The 21,912-nt window shown below is 37.1% G+C and overlaps 1 long non-coding RNA gene across 1 annotated transcript; it reads left to right on the forward strand.

Moving 5' to 3' along the window:
* The first annotated feature begins 3,055 nt into the window (after positions 1-3,055).
* LOC138811581 (uncharacterized) lies at positions 3,056-20,110 on the forward strand. Its single transcript, XR_011367434.1, has 2 exons — positions 3,056-3,320; positions 19,072-20,110. It is a non-coding gene; the product is annotated as an uncharacterized lncRNA (long non-coding RNA).
* Positions 20,111-21,912: the final 1,802 nt, after the last annotated feature.

Raw genomic sequence — 21,912 nt, forward strand, 5'->3', positions numbered from 1 at the left:
TTCCAACCTTTAATATTGAAAATTTGTTTGTTTTTACGGGCAAGATGTGACTCCTGGAAGCAGTAGATAGAAGGATCTTGTTTTTTATTCCAACTAGACAGTCTATGTTGCTTAATTGGAGAGTTAAGTCCGTTAACGTTAAGAGAAAGCACTGAGAGGTATTTGGGAGTTCCTTCCATGTTATCTACCTTCTTGGGGGCTGCAAATACTGGATTCTTTCTATGGTTCTTGGATTCTCAGTTTAGGTGCAGTTTCTTGGCCTTTATTGTGGTCTCCTTGGTTTTCTATGTGTAGGACATTTTTAAGAATCTTTTGTAGGGCTGGTTTGCTAGAGATGTATTGTTTCAATTTTTCTTTGTTATGGAAGGTTTTTATTTGGCCTTCAATTATGAAGGAGAGTTTAGCTGGGTACAGTATTCTTGGTTGATAGTTGTTTGTTGTTAGGGCGTGGCATACAACATTCCAAGCTCTTCTGACTTTGATTGTCTCTGCTGAGAAATCTGATGTGATTCTAATTGGTTTCCCTTTATAGGTGATTAATCTTTTTTTTTTGACAGCTTTAAGGATCTTTTCCTTGGTCGGTGTTGATCCTGTGGATTATGATGTGATGGTGGGATGTGCTATTCTGGTCTGGTCTGTTTGGAGTTCTAAAACCTTCGTGTATCTGAATAGGCCTATCTTTTTGTATGTTTGGGAAGTTCTCTGCTAGGATCCTGTTAAACAAATTTCCTAGGCCATTAACTTCTGTTTCTAGGTGCTATAATATCTAGGCTGTCTTCAATCCCTGAGATTCGATCTTCAGCATGGTATAACCTGCTGTCCAGACTTTCTAATTTGTTTTTTTATTTCTTTTGCTTCTAGTTAGTCAGCTTTGATGGCTTCAAATTCTTTGTTGAAGCTTTGTTTTAGATCTTGTATGAACTTCTTTACCTCCTTAATATGATGTTCAGTGTTTATTCTCAGATAACTTAGTTGTTTGGTTATGGTTTCCTTGGATTCCCATTCCTTCTGTTGGGTTCCATTGAGCATTCCCTTTGTGGTATCCCTGACTTTCTTCAGCTCTTTGTTAATGGATTCCATGTATGCCTTTAGTGATCTTTTGTATTCTCTTCCTGCTGTCTCAATTCCTGTATTACTCTTTGATTAGCTTCCTCCTGTTCGTGCAATTCCTGTAGTTCTCTTTGAGTGTTCTCAGCCTGCTAATGCCGTTCCTGCCTTTCTCTTTGAGTATTCTCAAGCTGCTTATGCAAATCCTGTATCAGTTTTTGAGTAGCTTCCTCACGCTTATGATATTCCTGTATGAACTTTTGGATTGCCTCCTCTCTCTCCCTACACGCTCATACAGAGTCCTTTCTATGCTTTCAATCTTTTCATTTATCATGTTGCCAGCAGTGTTTGTAGAGCTATTTGTGAATTCTCCTCTAGATTATTCATTATCTGTTCTGTCCCCTGATTATCACGATTGGGAATTGAGATAACCGGATTTGCAATTTTTCTTGTTTTTCCAGTTTACTCTGCACATGTGAGATAAAAATAACACCAGTTTTGTGCTAGAACACTATGCTAAGGCAAGCATCAACCCAAGTCTGAATTTGCACAGTCAATAGTCTACAGATACAATCTAGTTCGATAGATCCATCTATTCAGCATCAAACAACTATACATTAATGGGCTACGAACCGCAAAGAAGAATTTGGAAGACCTGTAATTATTAAGGATAGGGAGAGATGTGGATAAAAAATAGGAATAGATTGATATGGGGAGGCTCAGGGAGAGTTAACTAAGTCCTAATCTCAAAGCAGGAAATAGGTTGGGTAGGATGAAAGTAGAGAGAGTGAAAGGGAACGGGAAAAGAAAAGCCAAGAAAAAATAGAAAGGTAAAAATTAATAACATTATGTAGAAGCGATAACAATCTATTTAAATATGAAGGTGAATTTATTGAGAGAAGGGGAGGGATATAAAGGAGATGTGAAAAACTTAAAAATAAAAATGCTTCAAATATTATATAGGTATTAAGAGGTAGTACTGCTATTAAGGAATTTAAGTCTTAATGGTTTTGAATTCAGTGATAAATTTGTGGATTAAGGGTGTACACAATGTGGGTAATGTCTAATAGTAAACTCCGGGTTTATCTGAGGATGTGCGGGACAAGAATTAAGTCACATAAAGAAGAACGAAAGAGAGGAGAAGGTAAAAAGGATAAGAAAGGAAGAAGAAAAAGATGAGAAGTTCAGTAGAGCTAAGCAAAAAACAAAAAGATAATTTAAAAAGACAAAAAAAAAGAAAAAGAAAACCAAAAAAGAAAGAAAAATGCACACTCACTTATTCGTAAATTAAAAATTATATGAGGAAAAAAAAGTTTCTGGAAAACAATTTTTTTTTCAAAAAAGCTAAAGATTGAACATTTTAAAAAAAGTTTTACAAAAAAAAATTTATATAAGGTACCAAATATTTAAAAAAAAATGAAAAAAGAAGAAGAAGAAGAAAGTAAAAAAAAAAATTCTTTGATTTTTTTTTGGAGGAGTGGGAAAAGTCCTGTATCTCCCTTGGGTCTGTAACCAGCCTCTTGTTGGATTCTCTGGTCTGCATGTGGTCCTGTGGCTTGGTTGGTTTCTTAAGTCAGTTTGTTCAAACAGGCAGAAAAATGCTCTGCTATACCCAGGATTTGGCGATCCTCTTCCTAGGCTGGTTCATTGGGAGGCAAATCTGCTTTGAGTATCAGAAAAGAGGGGGAAGCAGTGATGAGGCTAGGTTCTGGGTAGAATTGAGGCCTTTCAACAAACAGTAGCTTTTCCCTGGGGCTAGTTTGTGAAAATTCACAGAGCCCAGCCTGGAGCCATTATCATGGTTTCTGTTTACTGAATTTCAATTGATTGCCCAGGCTGCTAGAGGGAGGGGCAGCCTCTGGCTCTGATTACCCAGTGGAGAAAGCCACTCCAAGGGCTGTTGCCAGAGCTGGGTGACTTTTCACTGGGTGGATCTGGGTCTGGCAGGTCACGCTGCCATTAAGTTCTTGTTACCTGCTAAATGACTCATTTTATTCGAAGGCCTGAGTTGGAGCTAGCAGCTCCTCCGACCTTTGTCGGTATCCAAGATGGAGATCTCCAGTGCTGGGAGGGGTGGCCTTCCCTCCTCTGCTCCCTGAGAAGGAGTGAGGATGTCAGGCTTCTACTCACGCTGAGTCTTGGTTCCTGGCTCGTCTCTGTTCTGCAAACTGCAGGATGAAGATGTTCGCTCTTTGTCGGTTCTTGCTGGTGTTGAGAAGAATCTGCTCGCCTGCTGTGTCTGGCTCCTTTGTTCTGGACACTCTGTGGCTCAGGTAGGCTCCTGCGCTTGCCCACCGTCGCCACAGCTGCTGCCCCCGCGGCGGCTGCTGGCAAGAGCTCAAAAGTGTCTCCTTGCCTGGGTTTCCCCTCTCTGGCCTAGCTCTCTGTCCTGTGATGGCACACTTCGTGTAATTCTCTGGCTTAGGACTGTTCACTGGAACTCTAAATCTGCTTTTTATTGGAGAGCTCACTTAGACTCCAGGTTCTCCTCCTCCATCTTCCCGGAACTCCCCAATTCTTTTTTTTAAAGACACTTGTTTTCATCTACAAATAGTCTTGTCTATTGTCTTCAGGTGATTTTGATGATTGAAGATGCTTAATGAGAAGTCAAAATGTATTAGTAGTCCTTTGCTATCAATTACATTTCACTTTTTCTTCTTGGAGAATATAATGATCAAAGCAATAGTTCACAATCAGCAAGCAATAGTTCAGAATCATGGTTCAACTGCAAGTGAATCACCAGTAAGTAATCCGCGATTCCATTTTCCACAAAGTTTTGTCACAGATACAATCTGCCTGCCTTCTCTAGCTGATTTCCTAGCCTGGACCTATTACTTCATTGTACAGGAAAAGTGTAATTCACCTGATTTCAGTCAGATCTGTTAGTAGAATTATCAAGTATTTAGATTTTTTTTTTTATTAAATTAGTTGTGGGGCCTGAACTCTGGGCCTGGGCACTGTCCTTTAGCTCTTCAAATCAAGGCAAGTGCTCTACCACTTGAGCCTCAGAACCACTTATGGATTTTTCTATTTGTGTGGTGCTGTTTTGTGAAATGGCAGAGCAGAAAGTGAAATGATGCAACCAAAAATATAAAAGCAAAATAAATTAGGATAATTATGGAGCAACCATTTTGTCTATGAGAACCATGAAAGAGAAAGAGGAAGAGATACAGATGTGCAATGACCGAACTAGCCACAAAATTCATGCTTCTAATCAATTTACAGAGCAAACAATTTTTTTTATTTTTTAAAAGAGAAGGAAATAATATTTATATATAGAAATTAGTAAATACGTTTTAGTCGCCTACATAAAGAGAATAATCTTAATCCTTGGGCTGGGAAGGTGGCTCAGTGGTAGAGTCCTTGTCTTGCAGCTTACTACAGTGCAGAGACTACTTTCCAAAAAGGCCACTCATATGAATACTAGGGATGAGGATGAGTATAACCCTCTTCATCTGGAAGCCCAGAGTGGACACCTAGACATTGTCAATGAGTTGGTATCTCAAGGCAGATATTCATGACATAACAGTGAATGGCTGGACACCCCTGCACAGTGCTTATTTGTGGAACATATTGCAACAGCACACACACACACACACACACACACACCATCATCAGATTTCTTCTTAAGTATTTTTTGTGTATGTCTTAAGAAGAAATTTACATTACTAACTTGAATTTCTGACAGGATAATATCATCACTGTACATCTTGCTTCTATATTCTCAGTTTTAAATTAATATCTAAGTATGTGCCTTACATAAGTACAGGAAAAAGTAGGAGCCACACGGGTGGCTCAGGTCTTTAATCCTACCTAATCAGAAAGATGATATCTGATGATTGTGCTTTGAAACCAGACAAAAAACGTCCATTACATTCTCGTTTGAAAGTAACCAACAAAATATAGACATGGCGCTGTAGTATAAGCAGTAAAATGCTAGCCTTGAGAAAACTAAAACAAAAAAAATAACAAATACTGGGACAGAGCCAGGCCCTGAGTTCAAGCTCGTGTATTACCACCAAACTAATGAATGAAAGAATGAATGAATGAATGAACTAAAAATAAATTAAGTGGTCACATGTGGAGAGACAGGTAAAATGTAACAACCGTGGTGACTGGATTATGTATTATTTTGTAATAAGTCAAATTATAATTTTTCCTAATCACTAATATTTTATTTGAACTTTTTTGTACAATAAGCCCTGAATTTCCATGTATGTATATGTGTGTGTACATGTGCACACTTGTGTGTGTATGTGTGTGTGTGTGTGTGTGTGTGTGTGTGTGTGTGTGTGTGTGTGCTGTTGCAATGTTCCTTGCCAATGTAGACAGAGTGAGGCTAAAAAGAGCTGTGTTGCAATGTTGTTATTTATCAGTGTTCTGTCCTGTCATTTCAGTGGAACCACCCTTCTGTACATTTTATTTGTCAAATAATAACATCATCATAATCAAAGCATTTACATCATTAAGTTAGATAAAAGAGATCACTTTCAGCTCTTAGTATATGTTAGATAAGAAGATACACATATAATTATGTGTAAGTTATTGCTGTAAGTTGACTGTCAGTACAAAATATGTATTTGACCTCTTAAATTGGATATACTTTTAAGAAATACTCATGGAGTGATTTTGACCAACTTGACCAAACAGGTATTACAAGATATGTATTTTAAATGTTTTTTTTTCTTTTATGCATTTGTTTCTAACACATTTATAAGATTATTTCTTTGTTGCTTTTTATGTCCCTCCCCCACAGTATAACCCCTGCTTTCACTATATTTGATGTTGGTATAATTTGTGGAGGAGAAGGGGAAAAACAAGTCTTTTAAGGATACAGGTAGACCCGTTACAACAATAAGTACAAGTTGTCATGTCGAAAACGAACTTTACCACTTTGGTGGGGCGGGGGAGGATTGGGTGTTCGGGCGGGGGAGGCTGGGAAGGGATGTGAAGGGAAAACGAAGGAGGAGGCTGCAATGCTTGATAAGAAATGTACTCATTATCCTGCCCATGTAATTGTAAGCCCTCTGTACACTATGTTCACAATAAAAAATAAAAAATAAATATGATTCTCACTTGTCAGCGTCCTTAGTAGCTAGGGTTACAAGCATGAGCCACTGGCGCCTAGCTATATAATTAATTTTTACACATTTATGAAGTATGGAGTGGTAATCCCATTTATTTATATGTTGTTTAATGATCAAGCTACACCATATCCATTAATTTCTGCATGTAACACTTCTTTATAGTGAGAATGCTCAAAAACTTATCTTCTGGCTATGATGATATATCTATTCTTAACTATAATAACTTTGCTTCTTGTAGTATAAAATTAATATATTTACTTTTAGTCATGGAAGTCTGCTAATTAAAGTTATATCAAGCATGAATGGTAAAGTGAAAGAAATTCATAGTTCCATTACATGTTTAAAGAAAATGATTATGCACTTTTTCAATTATATTTCTTTGGAATGTGTAATATTCTTTGATTTCACTTAAAATTGGTAACAATTATATTATATCAAATTGATTTAAACTTGTATTTGAAAATTGCACACAGCCCAAATATACTTCCACTTTCTTCTAACACATAATTAAAATAACAGTATAGGAAAGTTTGGTGTTAGCTGTTCAAGTGTAGAATCATACAAACTCAGGATGCTAAGACCTGAATATTTTAGTTCAATACCAGTTCAAACAGACAAAAATGTGAAAACTTATCTCCAATTATCTAGCTGGAAGCAGAAGGTGAGGATGTGGCTCAAGGAATGGCGTGTCATAAACCATGAGCACAAAATACAACAGAGACCATTAAACATTGAGTTCAAGCCCTAAAAATGGTATATACACAAAAGACAACAACAAAAAAGTAGTATAAACATCAATAATAAAGACAAAACTAGTAGAAAAGATCATGAGAAATGTTGTGTGAACATCTGGAAGTCAGAAATCATTTGCCAGAATTTTGATTCATTAGAAGTAAAAGTCACAGTATAATTTTAACAATCTCATTGAAATCATTTGTGATGAAACCTGGCTATTGAGTAACATGTGGAAGAGCAGACTGGATTACCTGACATAGTAGACATTGCCTGAAACTATACACCATCCCACTCTGCAAAAATCTAAAATCGTGCCTGTTAATTTAAAAAGAACCTCATGCTAGAGACTTTTTGGTCCACACAGACTGGGGTCCGTATTTTGTGGCTTCAGACCAGTGCTTTTTAAAATAACCACTCTTGTTTTACTCCCCTTCACTGGTGAAGCTATACCCTAAGCTGGCACCAAGCAACTCCCTAGAATAGGACAAGAGCATGTGCTGATGCTCTTCCAACTTCTCTCTGTGGCTCTGGATATCCAGACTCTTGTAGCTAGGATGGGTTACTTTGATGTCCAGGTTGCCTCAAACTGGAGATAAACATGTAATGGATATGTCAACCTGAGTTAGTTTCAAACTATGATCTTCCGATCTGAGTCAATATGCTCAGCCCAGTATTTCCAGTAAGTTACTTAATCTTTCTGACACTCAGGTTCTTCCTGTGTGGAAAGTGAAAAGAATTACTTTGTGGACCTATGAATCCAGTGGAAGTTATGACTAAGTGCAGGAAGTATAAGTGTTCAGGATGAGTGGACAGAGTCTGACACTCTCATAAAACTAGGTATTTATATTGAAATGAATTCCATGAATTGGAAACAAGAGGCGTTTTCCTGTTCTTGTTTATCCTTTTATGGACATTGAAGGTGCCACAGAAATTCAAGGAGAAAAGGGAAACCAATGCAGCAGTTGTACTCTGTACATATTATATTCACAATGAGCTAAACTTGTGGACAGGGACAGGATGGAAAATCAGAGAGAGAACAAAGTGATGAGATTGTCAAACAAGAAGTGAACTCATTAGCAACTTATAAAATGGTGATCTGTATATACACTACCTTAACAGAAACCATTTGAAAAATCCAGGTTGATGATTCTCTATTCCAGTTTTTGTAGAGGTCCTTAAGACTCAGGTTCACCTGGAGTTTTTGAAGGTCACATTATATGATAATTAATGTAGAACCAGAATCTCTTAAGAAATGTTATAAAAAGTATTTCATTCTTAGTACCTCTTTCTCTTTGAGTGGTGATACTATATGTTGTTGTCAGATCTCAATTTTTACTTTTTGTTTTTAGTACTTGTCAGGTGTTGAATCCTTCTTAAAGCTTTGTGACAAAGGTCTGCTATATCTTGGCACCCTGCCCCTAACTAAAATGGTAATTAATCTTTGAAATTAATGTACTTGAGTATGAGTTTTATTTATTGATTTAATTTGTGGGTGGTGATGAAATCTGGGCCTGGTTGCCATCCCTCAGCTCTTCAGCTCAAGTCTAGTGCTCTACCACTTGAGCCACAATACCACTTCTACCTTTTTCTGCTTAGGTGGTGCTGAGGAATCAAACCCAGGGTCTTGTGCATTCAAGGTAAGCTGTCTACAACTGATCCACCTTCTCAGCCCTTATGAGTGGTATGTTTGTGCACAGGTCTATCAAGCAAATCTATTGAGCAAATGTATTCATTTGCCACTGGACATATTCAAAATTATGAATTATCTGATATTTTAATGAATAAAACTCTTATCATTGATACTAGGAAGTGTTTGTCTCCATATACTAAAAACATGGAGGAGGGTTTTTTAAACTAAAACTAAAAAATAAATTTTAAGATCTTGTTGCTAACAAATGTGTCCAGGTGTTATTACATTAAACAGAAAATTCAAAATGTTTTTTTTTTCATGAATACAGAGATCAAAGGTCTTATAATTCTTATTTCAAGATGTAAATTAAAGGGGAAAAACAGTCAGGAGGTAAAATTTATATTGACTGTTAATGTTAAAGAGGAAAAGAACATCCTAGATGACAAATTAAAGACAAAGCAATATCAGACCACTATATGCTCAAAATTAAATAAGAAGTTTTAATTGAAAAATTGAGCTGGAATGTGCACATCAGGCAAAAGCAAGAAATCAGAGTTTACCACCAACATAGAAACACGATAATGCATATCTCAGAAAAAGGAAAAAAGTTCCTTGTCCTTAATTTCAATGATACATATAACCCCCCCATACATGCGCGCACACACACACACACACACACACACACACACACACACACACACACGAATGTATGCAACAGCTCAACCTACTCACATCCATTCAACATGAATCAAAGATCTTCCTATAATATTTGGAACTTTAAAAGTTTCTAGTCTTGGAAATAATTGATAACAGATGCATAAGCAAATATTTTCTGAATAACACTCTGTTATGTAAATGAGAATTTCTGATGGCTATATCTATTTAAAATATCTCTGAATCTCGGAAGAATTAAACAAGAGACAATACGAATTTGGGACTATACTTCTACTAGCTATTCTGCAAAGGCTTAATAAGAAGTTATGAGAGCCAATATTAAATACCAAATTAATACATTAATACATGTGTAAGTGAAGTGAAAGACAGTTATCAGAGACCTATGCTGCCTCCAATTCTCAGCAGGCTTCATACTGTGACACCTTTGATTCTGCTGTGCCAGGCCCACAGTTCTTTTCCCTAGAGCAGGGGCCCTGCTGGGCTTGGGAATGGGGTCTGTGTGGAGAGGGAGGAGGCCACAGGGGAGGCCGAGCTTTGGTTGGGGCTAAGGGCGGTGGGGAGAGGATGGTGAGGAGGCCCTGACAGAGGCTGTGAAGGGAGGAAGAGGCAGTTGGGTAACAGCTCATGCAGCAGCAGCCCTAAAGGCAGATGGGTTCTGGGGAGTGTCTGTTAGGTGTTGAATTTGGGGTGAATTTGCTAGGGCTTGTTTGTTTGGTGAGGAGAGGAAGAAATCTCCAGTCCCAGCCAAACAGATAATGAAAAATGAGACAACCAATGCCTGAAGAATTTCAAGAACAAAGGCAGGGACTTATAGGTAACCTCTAGGGGCAGTGAGGACAGCAAGGTTGGGCCTGTGGTCGTCATGCCTCCCTCGATGCCCTTGGAAGTGAGGGCGAGCTCTGCTGTGGGCTAGGCCTGGCTCTTGCCTTGAAGCAGGCACCAGGAATTGTCAGCACAGCCTCAACCTGCCCCAAGGAGGTGGCCTGTTGTGGGTTCTGTAGCCTGGGCAGTTGTTAGGAGGCTATACACAGAAGGGCAGAGGAAGTATGGCTGGTAGGCTCTGCTCCAGCCCAGCCAAGCTCAGGGCCACTTGGGAAGTTCCAGCTCTGGATCATGATCAAGCACTGCTCCAGACAAGTAGGGCCTTTGCGGACCTGTGCAGTGGCTGCCACTGGTGGGTTGTGAACCTCCTTAGAATGGCCGAGGAGTCTCAGTGGAGAGGTACATATGCTTCTGTGCCTCTCCCATCTTCTGGATTCCTGCTTTCCTCCTGCCTCCTGCCATGTCCAACTACAGGAGTCAACTTCTCCAAGCCAATGAGAGGCCATCCCGGAGATGTTCACAGGGCTTTCCAGGCTGCTTCACCATGAATGCAGGGCTCACAGGGTGCCATCTTCCAGGCAAAGCATACCCCCATTTCAGCTTGGCGATCCCTGCCTAGAGGACCACAAACTGTATTCTTACACAGAAATCCAGGGGTACACAAAGGTGTCCTGCAGTCTAAGGCATCCTTTCCATCCTCCTGCTCAGGTGTGGAGCAGCTTTGGAGCCAACTGCAACATCATGATTGATTATCTAAAAAGAAGAGGAAAAAAGCTTCATTGTCCCAGAAACAGCTGCCCCTGGGGTTCTCTGTGTACACTAGTCTTGTGCTTAGATAACGATCCCCAAAGACCACCAAGAAGCCAGTCTCATGTGACCACGTGGGAGACATTTATTGAAAGCTCGAGCCTGGACTCACAACTGTCACCATTGCAGTGGGTCAGAGTTGAGAGCCCGACCCTACAGTTAACTGGGTAATCTTATAACAATATTATTGGCTATCGAGTGCAGGCTAAGCAATAAACAATAATTTGTGGAGGAGAAGGGAAAAAAACAAAAAGTTTAAATAGGGATACAGGTGGACCCATTGCAACAATGAGATGTACAAGTTCTTATGGAGAAAAACGAACTTTACAACTTTGGTGGGGTGGAAGGGGGGAGGACGATTCGATGAGGGGGCAGGGAGAAGGATGGGAAGGGATGGGAGGTTGAAACAAAGGAGGAAGCTACAAAGCTTGATAAGAAATGTACTCATTATTTTTCCCATGTTATTGTAACCCCTCTGTACAATGTTTTCACAATAAAAAAGTAAAAAAAAAATTAAAAAATTAAAAAACATCTGTAGCTTTAGGTACTTCCTGTCATCCGCTGATGGCTATTGCTAGGGGACTTATGGGCAGAACGTTATTGGGACATTTCACGTTTTTTCCAGGAACCTGAGTTCTAACTTTCAGTAAAAGTCTACTTGCAATGGGTACTTTTAGTAAAGGTCTTCACAATGTATACTTTCAGAATATTCGGGGTCTAAATCTAGAATGCCTGTACTTTGGCAAAAACTTCTCACTAGGCCTGTTTGTGTGTGTGTGTGTGTGTGTGTGTGTGTGTGTGTGTGTGTGTGTGTGTGTGTGTGTGTGTGTGTGTGTGTTATGTGAGAGAGTCAGACACAGCTGAGGTTTGGGGTAAAATACTCTTGCCCTTCAGCATTGAGTTTTGGTATCTATTGTTAGTCCCACCTCCCCAATTTTGAGTTCTAATGTTGTCCTTCTAAATACTTTTATCCTTTGATCTTCTTGATATTCAGATTCCTAAGGTCTGCTTATGAACTTCAACATTTGCTTCATGAAGGTGATGTCTTTATTCTAACTTTTATGAAGCACTTTGCTCTCTTTAAATGCAGTTTGTGCTGTGTTAGTGGTTTTACTTAGCCCAGACTGTGGTGGCCCAGGCTGTGCCTGTTAATTCTGAGATCAGTTTAGGCCAATATGAGATACTATACTTGTCAGTATATCAGTGAAAGAAGTTCAGCATCTTTATTGAAACAATTTCCTGGCTGAAAATACAAAAAAAATCCAGTGATAAAAATGTACAATCCGTTGTTTTTAGTTAATTGTGCACAACTGTAATGAAAAAAATCTTTTTACTAAAATGAGTATTTGTAATGGGAAAAAATAAAATGTTATAAATCTTAAAAATCGATCAAATACCAAAGAAAAAGAAAGACACTAATCAGGAATGAAGGAAAAATGTAGTGTTTAATAAATAAATGAAATGTTTGAGATTCATATCCAGATAGAAAATAAGAAGGAAAATAAAGAGGAAAGTCACTGAGATCCTATCTTACACACCAGAATAGCTATCACCACTCAAATATATAAAATGCTGGAGAGGCTGAAATAAATCAATAACTATATTTGGTTTTGTGGCATTTTATACTAGTGCAAACCATAGGGATATCTTAATGGAAGTTTACACAATATCAAAAAGACAGATATGTTGATGTCCTTTACCGCATTTGGATACATATTGAAGGAATATAGATCAACATGAGCATCCATGTTCATGGCAGCAATATTCACAGCAACCAAGCTGTGTAATCAACCTAGATGCACCAGAAAGAGGGAATGAAGAAAATGTGCTATTCATAGCTGTGAACATGTTCTGGTATATGAGAAGTGAATGTTTCTACTGTATCATTGCTAAATATTTTGAATATATTCCTAATCCTACTTTCACTCCGTTTTGTGGCATTGTGTTTTGCTTTAAATCAGGAATGTACATATTGATTTTCAGACCAGTTTCAATAGGGTGAAGATATCCTATAATATGTGGATATTAGATCAAAATTTAAATATATCAATGAACTCATAGAGGACCATCATATATAGTTTATAATTTGAACCAATTTTAAGAAGACAACGGTTGGGGGAAAAGACGCTGTTAGAAGCTTAACAAATACACAGACATGGAAAAATACAAAAACATGTGAAACTAATTACTGCTAATAGTAAATCATTTTCCTCAAGTTTTAACAATAAAACTATTAAAATAATATTTAATAACATCAAATAAATATGCCATGGAAGAAAATGTACCATAGATATACGTTTCCCCATAATTTGTTTTACTTTATAACAAATGGATTAGAAGAAAGTGTAATTATATTTCTGAAGATGCTAACACTTTCAAGTGTCATTGATTGAATCCAGCAAAGGAAAGTAACAAAGAAGTAGAGAGTAAGAACAACCTGGGGTATGGATAAAGATACTCAGTAGAACTTTGTGAAGAAAGAATGTGCTCCGTTTTCCTGATCAAAATAGAGCTAGGACAGCTAACTTTTGACAGAACACTTGTAATGTAGAGTAGTGGAGTTAGTAAATTAGGTAGTAATTTATTACTTTTATTCCCTAATCTTATGATGTGATTCCCAAATGATGTGAGTGATACTAGATTTTCTTTTTTTTTGGGGGGGGGGGTCCGGTTGTGGGGCCTGAACTCTGGGTCTGGGCGCTGTCCCTCAGCTCTTCAGCTCAAGGCTAGTGCTCTAACATTTGAGCCACAGAGCTATTTCCACCTTTGTCTTTTTGCTTATGTGGTGCTCAGGAATCAAACCCAGGGCCTCAAGCATGCAAGGCAAGCTCTCTACCACTCAGCCACCTTCCCAGCTCCCTGATTCTAGATTTTCTGAGCCCTTTTTTTCACCAAAAGTTTCTAATTCCTCACACTGCCAATGGTTCTTCTGTTACTCTCATTTCTCCTTGTTTCTGAACTAAACTCCTGTAACCTTTTGGTTCATGAGAAAGAGCTGGAGAAATATGAGGATGGCTTGGAGTCTGAGCTAACGTCCACTCCAGTTTGGAAGACCTGGTAAAGAACTTCCATCCACCTGGGTCTCAGAATCTGATATTAATTGACCTCATTGGAAATGGAGAAACTCACTCCCTCAGGCAGAATCTGTCATTCCTTGACTTTCTCTGAAGAGATTTGATACTAGGGCACAATTCAGAGAATGAGCTTTCCCATTGTCAGAAGGAACGGGTTGAAAACTAAAAGTGGCCTCAGGTCCCAAAGGGCCAATCAGAAACCAAGAGATCACACTTTCCTCCTCATCAAGGACCTTCTGGTAGGAATAGAGAATGAGCAAAGTCTAAGATGGAGATAAACTGAGACTGTGCCTAAGAAGTAAACAAAAGATTGACCCTCTCTTTGATTACAAGGGAGTTATGTAGTGAGACATGAAAACTTCCTTCATAAAAAAATTCACCAGGGAAGTTATCTCACTGCCACTTTGCAGGAGGTCAGTTTCCCCAAAGGAGAAGTTGTTAAATGTTGTGACTGCCAGTTTGCACTCTAGGCTGTTGTCTCTCTCACCCCTTCTCATGCAGGAATGCATTGCTTCTTTCAGGCACTCAGCTACCTGTCCTGACTCCTATGCAGGGATACTGTAGGCTGTTCTTTGGCTAACCTCTTGCATTTAAGGTACAATAGGCCCAGGTTATGGTCATGCCAAGAGGTAGATTCAAGAGGTGAATATAAGCTCAGATTTGTACAGAACAACAAACATATTGAAAAAATTAAATTAAATTAATAGGTAAGTAATTTAGGGTTTATAGCCAGAAAATTAGGTAATTATTATTAATACATCTAGAATCACGGATTAGGAAGAGAACAGTGAAGTAGGTTCAGGATACAATGGAAAGATACACCATAGCCATAACAGGAGATGAGAGTATGAAGGAACTATTGGCATAGGTCCATTTAATATCTTAGGAGTAACCTTGGATAGGAGGATTTTAGAATAATACCTAAAATAGAGTGACTTTCTGGGCACTGGTGTCTCCCACCAGTAATCCTAGCTACCCAGGAGGCTGAGATCTGAATATTATGATTCAAAGCAAGCCCAGGAAGAAAAAGCCAGAAGTGGTGCTGTGGTTCAAGTGGTAGAGCATGAGCCTTGAGCTCAGGGACAATGCCTAGGCCCTGAGTGCAAGATTTAGGATCAGCAAAACAACAAGAAACAATAATGATAGAAGAAATAAAAGGACTTAAAGACATGCTATGGAATGATGATCATGTGTAACTGTTTAGCGATCATAAAAGGAGACAAAATTTGGAGCAAAATGCTATCTAATTTTTACTAATCAAGGATGCAAAGCAAATGCCAAATTCCTCTTCTCAAAAACTTCTAAACTTGGGCTGGGAATGTGGTTCAGTGGTAGAGTGCTTGCCTTGCATGCATGAGACCGTGGGTTCGATTTTTCAGTGCCACATAAGCAGAAAAATCCAGATATGCTGCTACGGCTCGAGTGGTAGAGAACTATCCTTGAATTGAAGAGGTGAGCAACAGTGCTCAGTCCTAGAGTTCAGGCCCATTGTCCGACCTAAATAAAAACAAAAAAATAAAACAAAAGAAAAATCTTCCAAACTTATCTTTTCTCATAATTGAAGAGAGGCTCCTTTTACATAAATTCTCCTTATCTAGCTCAAGGTCATTAGAACTTCAGTAGACTTTTCCTGTTGAGATATAATGCCTCTAACTCTACTGAACCTAATCATGGCTAGGAAAATATGGACATTGATACGTTTGTTGTATTTTTCCTTATAAAAATTTAATACTGTCAGTTATTATATAATATATTATAATATAGAATATATTATATATTGTATTATATATTAAATGTATTATAACATGTATTATGTATTAACAGACTTCCTAATTTTAGATGTAGGAACAGGCAACATATTGAAAGAAAAATGATTGAATCTCTGAGTTATTTCTCTACCACAGTACAATACCAGGTTTCCTTCTTACTACCCAGAGAGCAACATAGGAAAGCGATGCCCATGGATGTGGTTCTCTGGATTTTGGAAATTGTGATCATATATATATATATATATATATATATATATATATATATATATATATATATATATATATGAAATAGATCATATATATATTTAAATATATATAACATATCGTTTAATAATAGTGAATATGTAAAACTATAACAACAGATACATAAGTGAATACCTATGTGCACACACTCCCAGTCACCTTCATGTATAAGAATTTCTTTTCTTGCTCCTATTCACCAACACAGGGAGCATATGAGTTGCCCTTGAATTGACCTGGACGTTCTTTATCGGTATACTGTAGCTTCACATCCTTTGTTCCCTAAGTAGCCAGAAGCTATGTATTCAATCACAAAACTGTTACAGGCAAAATTATCCACCCTGAAACATAGAGGAACTTGGATTTCAGAAATGGCACAAATAAGTGGGAGGTACAGCAGTACTTTTCAAAATTGAATAGATTATATATTTATTAGAAAGCTTGTAAGAAAAAAACTTCAGTGTAGGATGATACACTTGAAGAAAACTACAGTTTAAATTACATATAGCCGGTGCTGCAATAGACAATAAATAAGAATTAAAAAATAAATTCTATATGACATCAAATTACAAAGTTCCAGGGCATTTCCCTACACTTGAGAACTAGAGAAATTCATATTAAAAATAAATAAATGAAAAGACGAATATTTTATACCAAATTTCAAAACATACTATATGTTATACAAAGGAAATGCAATAAGCATGCATTTTACAGTCTAATAACATCATATGGTATGAAGAATCTGATTAACTGATTCATAAAAACCAATACAATGCAGTTAAAACATCCGATATCTCAAGTGTCAACTTAGCAGAATACTTTCAATCTATGATGTCTATTTTGCATATTATTCAGCCCTATCCATCCTACAATGGCATAAGGATCTTCCTGAGAAAGTCCAGAGATCCTTCTACTGTGAGTGCTCAATGTAGACCTATTCCCATTCTCTTTTATTTGGGCATGTGATAGAGTGACTATCTGTTAATTGCCAAAGGCACAATTTAGACAGGCTTCCAGTAATGATATTTTAGCTCTCAGATTAAAAGGGAAATTGAAGACAGAAAGACAGAGGGAAAATCTACCAGATCCCTGAAAGATTTCTATCATTGCGCTAAACCTGTAGTTTTCTATTGACAGTTGAACAAACTGCAGTAATTGCCACTCCAACCACATGTCCAAAAAGTGGCTTTCCAAATATTGGCCTATTTTCACTTTGGTAAAACAGGACACACTATTGTGGCCCCGTATTACTTAAACTATCAGCTATGGTTGACCCAAAGGTTAGTTGACCTTAGCAATTTCTTAAATTTTAGGTCATCACACAATCACTTCATAGCCCTTAAATATTAAACTACCTACCCATATAAGTCTGCATTACATATTTATTACTGTTTTTTCTTCATTTGTCATGTTTTACATATTTGTGTATCCCAGGACTTAGCTCTGTAATATTCCTTCTAATGGTTGTTACCACTGAGTACAGTAATTATTTCTGTATTTTTCTCCAGTTCTGTTTTCTTTAATTCAAGTCCTTAATAGCATCCTGTCTACTGACAACTCCTAACTACTGATATTAGCAAACTCAAAAGATCCCAAAGTGACCTTTGATCTCTATCTACAAACCATTCCCTCATTACAATTTGATTAAGTAATAAATCTTCCAGCTGTCTTTTCAAAATACCTTGGAGTCATTTCAGACTTACATACTTTTTCATGCCTCATATTTAATCTATGACCAGGTTTCGACAAATTAACTCACTGTATATTTTAGGAACTATATATATATATATATATATATATATATATATATATATATATACCATATACCATATATATATACACTCATATACCATATATATATATATATATATATATATATATATACACATACATATATATATGGTATATGAGTGCCAGTACTATGACTTAAATTTGGGGCCTAGGCTCTTTTATTTTTCTTTTTTTGGGAGGAGGGGTCCAGTCATGGGCCTGAACTCTGGGCATGGGTGCTGTCCCTCAGCTCTTCAGCTCAAGGCTAGTGCTCTACCACTTGAGCCACAGCGCCCCTTCCAACTTTTTTCTTTTTGCTTATGTGGTGCTGAAGAATTGAACCCAGGACCTCATGCCTTCAAGGCAAGCGCTCTACCACTGAGTCACCTTCCCAGCCCCTTACTTTTCTTTTTTGCTTAGGCTTTATTTGGTATAAAGATCACCTACAATGTCATTACGCACACACTTTTCATTTAAAAATATGGATATTTTGTAGCAATGTTATTGCCATTATAACCATAATTAGGAAGATAATGTAGGTTCATCTGCTCCATACATCTTGAAAGGTAATGAATGTGAATCTTACAGAATATCCTCAGATATGCCTGGTGGAAACCTGGATTTGAATTAGGGGTCGACAGCTGATCAGTATTAGGTACTTGGGAAATTTGTTTGGCCTTCTTTCCTACTTCTGTTTTCCATAAAATAATTCATTTCCTAACTGGAGGAACTATCATGAGCACTAAAATTACCCTAATGCAGGTGCAGTTCTTGGAATGGTGTCTGCACATTTGTACTAGGTCCCAGAGAAGTCAACTTCCATCAACATGGTCCCAGCATCCTTCCTGAAGGCCTTAAGACATATATGCCCAATTGATACTAATATCGGTGAAAATTTTTCTTTACTAAAAAACAGCCTTTTCTTCATATGAAACAATGAAAGTAATGTTGGGGCTGTCCTGTGGCTTTCACTCTGAAGGAGTTTTGCCTAAATTTTTTTCTTACTCTATTAGTGGTATCAGTAGCATTCTTTAGTGTTATCCTTCATTTTTCTAGTTCTGTGTTCCATTTGGAATACTATTGTAACTTAATTTATAATCTTTGTGATCAGAATAAATAAACTACAACTGCTGAAGTTTTAAATAAAGAGACAATTTTAGGTGTGCATTACATTTTATGTGCTTAGTACTTTCCTATAAGTATTAAGTTTTCTTATATGATTTATATATTTATTATGTGATTCTTATATGATTTCTTTGAGATCCATAAATAAAACATTCAGAACAGGAAAAGAGTAGGTAAGAAGTCATAAAAATACTATTATGGTGTCTTAATGGCGAAGTGTAAAGAACATGTAACAAAACAGTTGGAAGATTCATTTGCTCTTTTTTCTATTCTCTCATCCTTCATTGTAGAAACCTTCTCACTATGAAGTGCCAAGTCGTCTGGACCTTTCAAGCCTCGTCTCAGTGACAGAAGTGATGGGATTAGGACATGTGCTCCAATGACTGGCTTTTAGGAAGTTCACAATAAAGCAATACCAGTACATATAAAGAAAATTTTGTGAGTGATGTGGATTGACTTCCTTAATTGCCAAAATTAAATTCATATGTCAAAACATCAAATTAAGTACATTATAATATATGCAGTTCAACTGGCATCACTAACACTTCCATAAATCAAATGCAAACTAAAAGCTCTATATCAAAAACCAACATCTAAGGCAGTGTTGGAAATACAAGAAGGAACACAATAAATCTAATGGAATGAGATCTTTAACACTGGCAATGAGAAATGATAGCTGAATTTTTAACCAATCTTGGAAATTTCAGGTGTCCACTAATGATGTGATTGTAGTTGTGGAACTGACCTTGGTATTAAGATTAAAGGTAAAACTCAAAGGAAGCTAAGGTTGCTGCACTATTGTAGCTCCATAGTGTGACCCTCCCTGATAATGGTATAGCACAGAGTAGAAGCTACGTCAGTAAAATGTATAGGAAGGATTTTCCACTGAGAATAATTGCAGGGGGTGATCATCACTCTTGTATTGAAAATGTACAGCCCATATTTCTACTTTAAATTCTAGAGTATTTCTGATCTGAAGACAATTATAACACACCAATTTTTTGTGAGTACTGAGCCTTTAGGTGTGTATTACTGTAATATTTGTAAAATCTTTAGAGGCATGGAGTGGCCTGACCCTCAAATTTCATTCTGTTAAGTATCATGGAGAAATGTTCATAATGATGCAATTCACACTCATCTAAGTCGGAATCAGGCAACTGAGATAAGACATTAGGCTCATTACTCCAGTGACGAGGTTTGTGAACTATGAAAAAAATACAATGCTTGATAATAAATGTACTCACTATCTTGCCCATGTAATTGTAACCCCTCTGTACAGTATTTTCACAATAAAATAAAAAAATAAGAAATAAAAAAATAAAAAAGAAATGTACTCATTACCTTGCCCATGTAATTGTAACCCTTCTGTATATTATTTTCACAATAAAAAATAAATAAAAAATTTAGAAACCTCCCCAAAATAAAAAATAACATTATTTCACAATGTATATGCGTTTCTGAAAATTTATGCAGTATCAATTATCAAATGTAAAAATGGGACAATTGTCCATCGCTTATATTATCAGAAGTTAAGATACTCCTGAATTATACTTTCTTGCTAGAGGATCATAGGGAGACTGCTGATGGTTGGTACCTTTTCAGGTGCTCCTATACATTTGTAAATTTTCTTTGAGCAAGTGTTTTTCCATCGTTTGTTTTGAGGTATTCAAAATATCAGTACTGTCACTAACCACAAACATAGAACAGCAAAGATGATGGGACACCTTGCCAAAGAACTCAGAAATCACAGGAAGTGATAGGAAAGAGACACCAGAGGACCCAAAGCCTCATTGCTGTCTTCTGGATCGCCAAATCCTGTTTAAAATGCTTTATATTTATTCTACTACAGGGGTGAGGTAGTGAGTGGCTACAGGTATGTCCACAAACTAAGGCATCAATCTAGCTTGTAGTTACAAGTATTAACTAAGGTATTGTTTGTATACATAGTGATAATTGAATCCCTTATTTTTAGGGAGCAGAAGGGAACAATAGTCATTACAACCATAGCACAGACATCCATCTTGTCCCCAAAGAATTAAACTTTTAGTGTACAACAGCTCTAACTTAAATACTTTTGAGGTAATAACCCATACCCCTGTCTTCCCTTAACTGTTTGACCTTTCCAGAGCAGAACTCTCAGGCTTTTGATTGCCATTTGAGATGGCTTCCCAATATATCCCTTTCCAGGTATAACAATTTGACTCTAGAATCCCTCACAAGTACTATTACAGATCGGTTATTTTGAAAGGCTATTTTTTTCTAGGGTAGGTTCACTTTTTTAAATTGTATTTTATTTAAAGGTACTGCATAGAGTGGTTACAGTTACATGAGTAAGGTACATTCCATGTTGAATATTGTTACCCACTCCATTGTTGCTCTCCTATCCTTTCCCACCCCCACCCTTACCCCCCCCCACCCCAAAGTTGTAAAGTTCATTGCCAGTAGAGTGTATTGTGAATGTCATTGTTGCAATGGATCACTTCTTTCATCATTATGTTATTTCCCTTTCCTTCTCCAAATCAGAAAATGTATATACAAAATGGAAGGTATCAGAATCAAGACAGAGATGTCCAGGGATACATCAAAGACAAATGAAATAAAATAAGATCTAGATACACTACTTTCCGACATCATGGTTGATACCTGAAAAAAAAAGTACTTGTTGTTTCCATGTCTTGGAGTTCATTTCAATTAGCATCATTTTGTATGGTCAAATGTACATAGCTCTGGAGCCAGCAATCCCACTCATGGGCATTTGTCGAAATTATCTCTAGATACTTAATGGATGAAAAATGAATTGAAAATAGCAGAGAAAAACAAATCATCATGCAGGTATTCTGATTTTGTAATTCTAATATGAAAGAACTGAAGCTTTTGTTTCATGAAGAAGGAAGTTTAGCCTGTAATTTAAATGCAAGTCATCAGTTGTAATGAGTCTAAAGTCTTTTCCTTCAAGATAATCAAGAGTACTATACTCATCCTCTGAAGAGGATTGTTTTATTATTATTTTATTTTATTTTATTTTAATTAGCTTTGCTTAATATTAATTTACTTGTAGAAAATAAGTTAAAATATCTTCTCTCCGGCTGGGAAGGTGGCTCAGTGGTAGTATTTGCTTTGCATGCAAGAAG

The sequence above is a fragment of the Dipodomys merriami genome, unplaced genomic scaffold (genome assembly GCF_024711535.1).
Source record: "Dipodomys merriami isolate MVZ:Mamm:240054 unplaced genomic scaffold, mDipMer1.0.p SCAF_537, whole genome shotgun sequence".
Lineage (NCBI taxonomy): Eukaryota > Metazoa > Chordata > Mammalia > Rodentia > Heteromyidae > Dipodomys > Dipodomys merriami.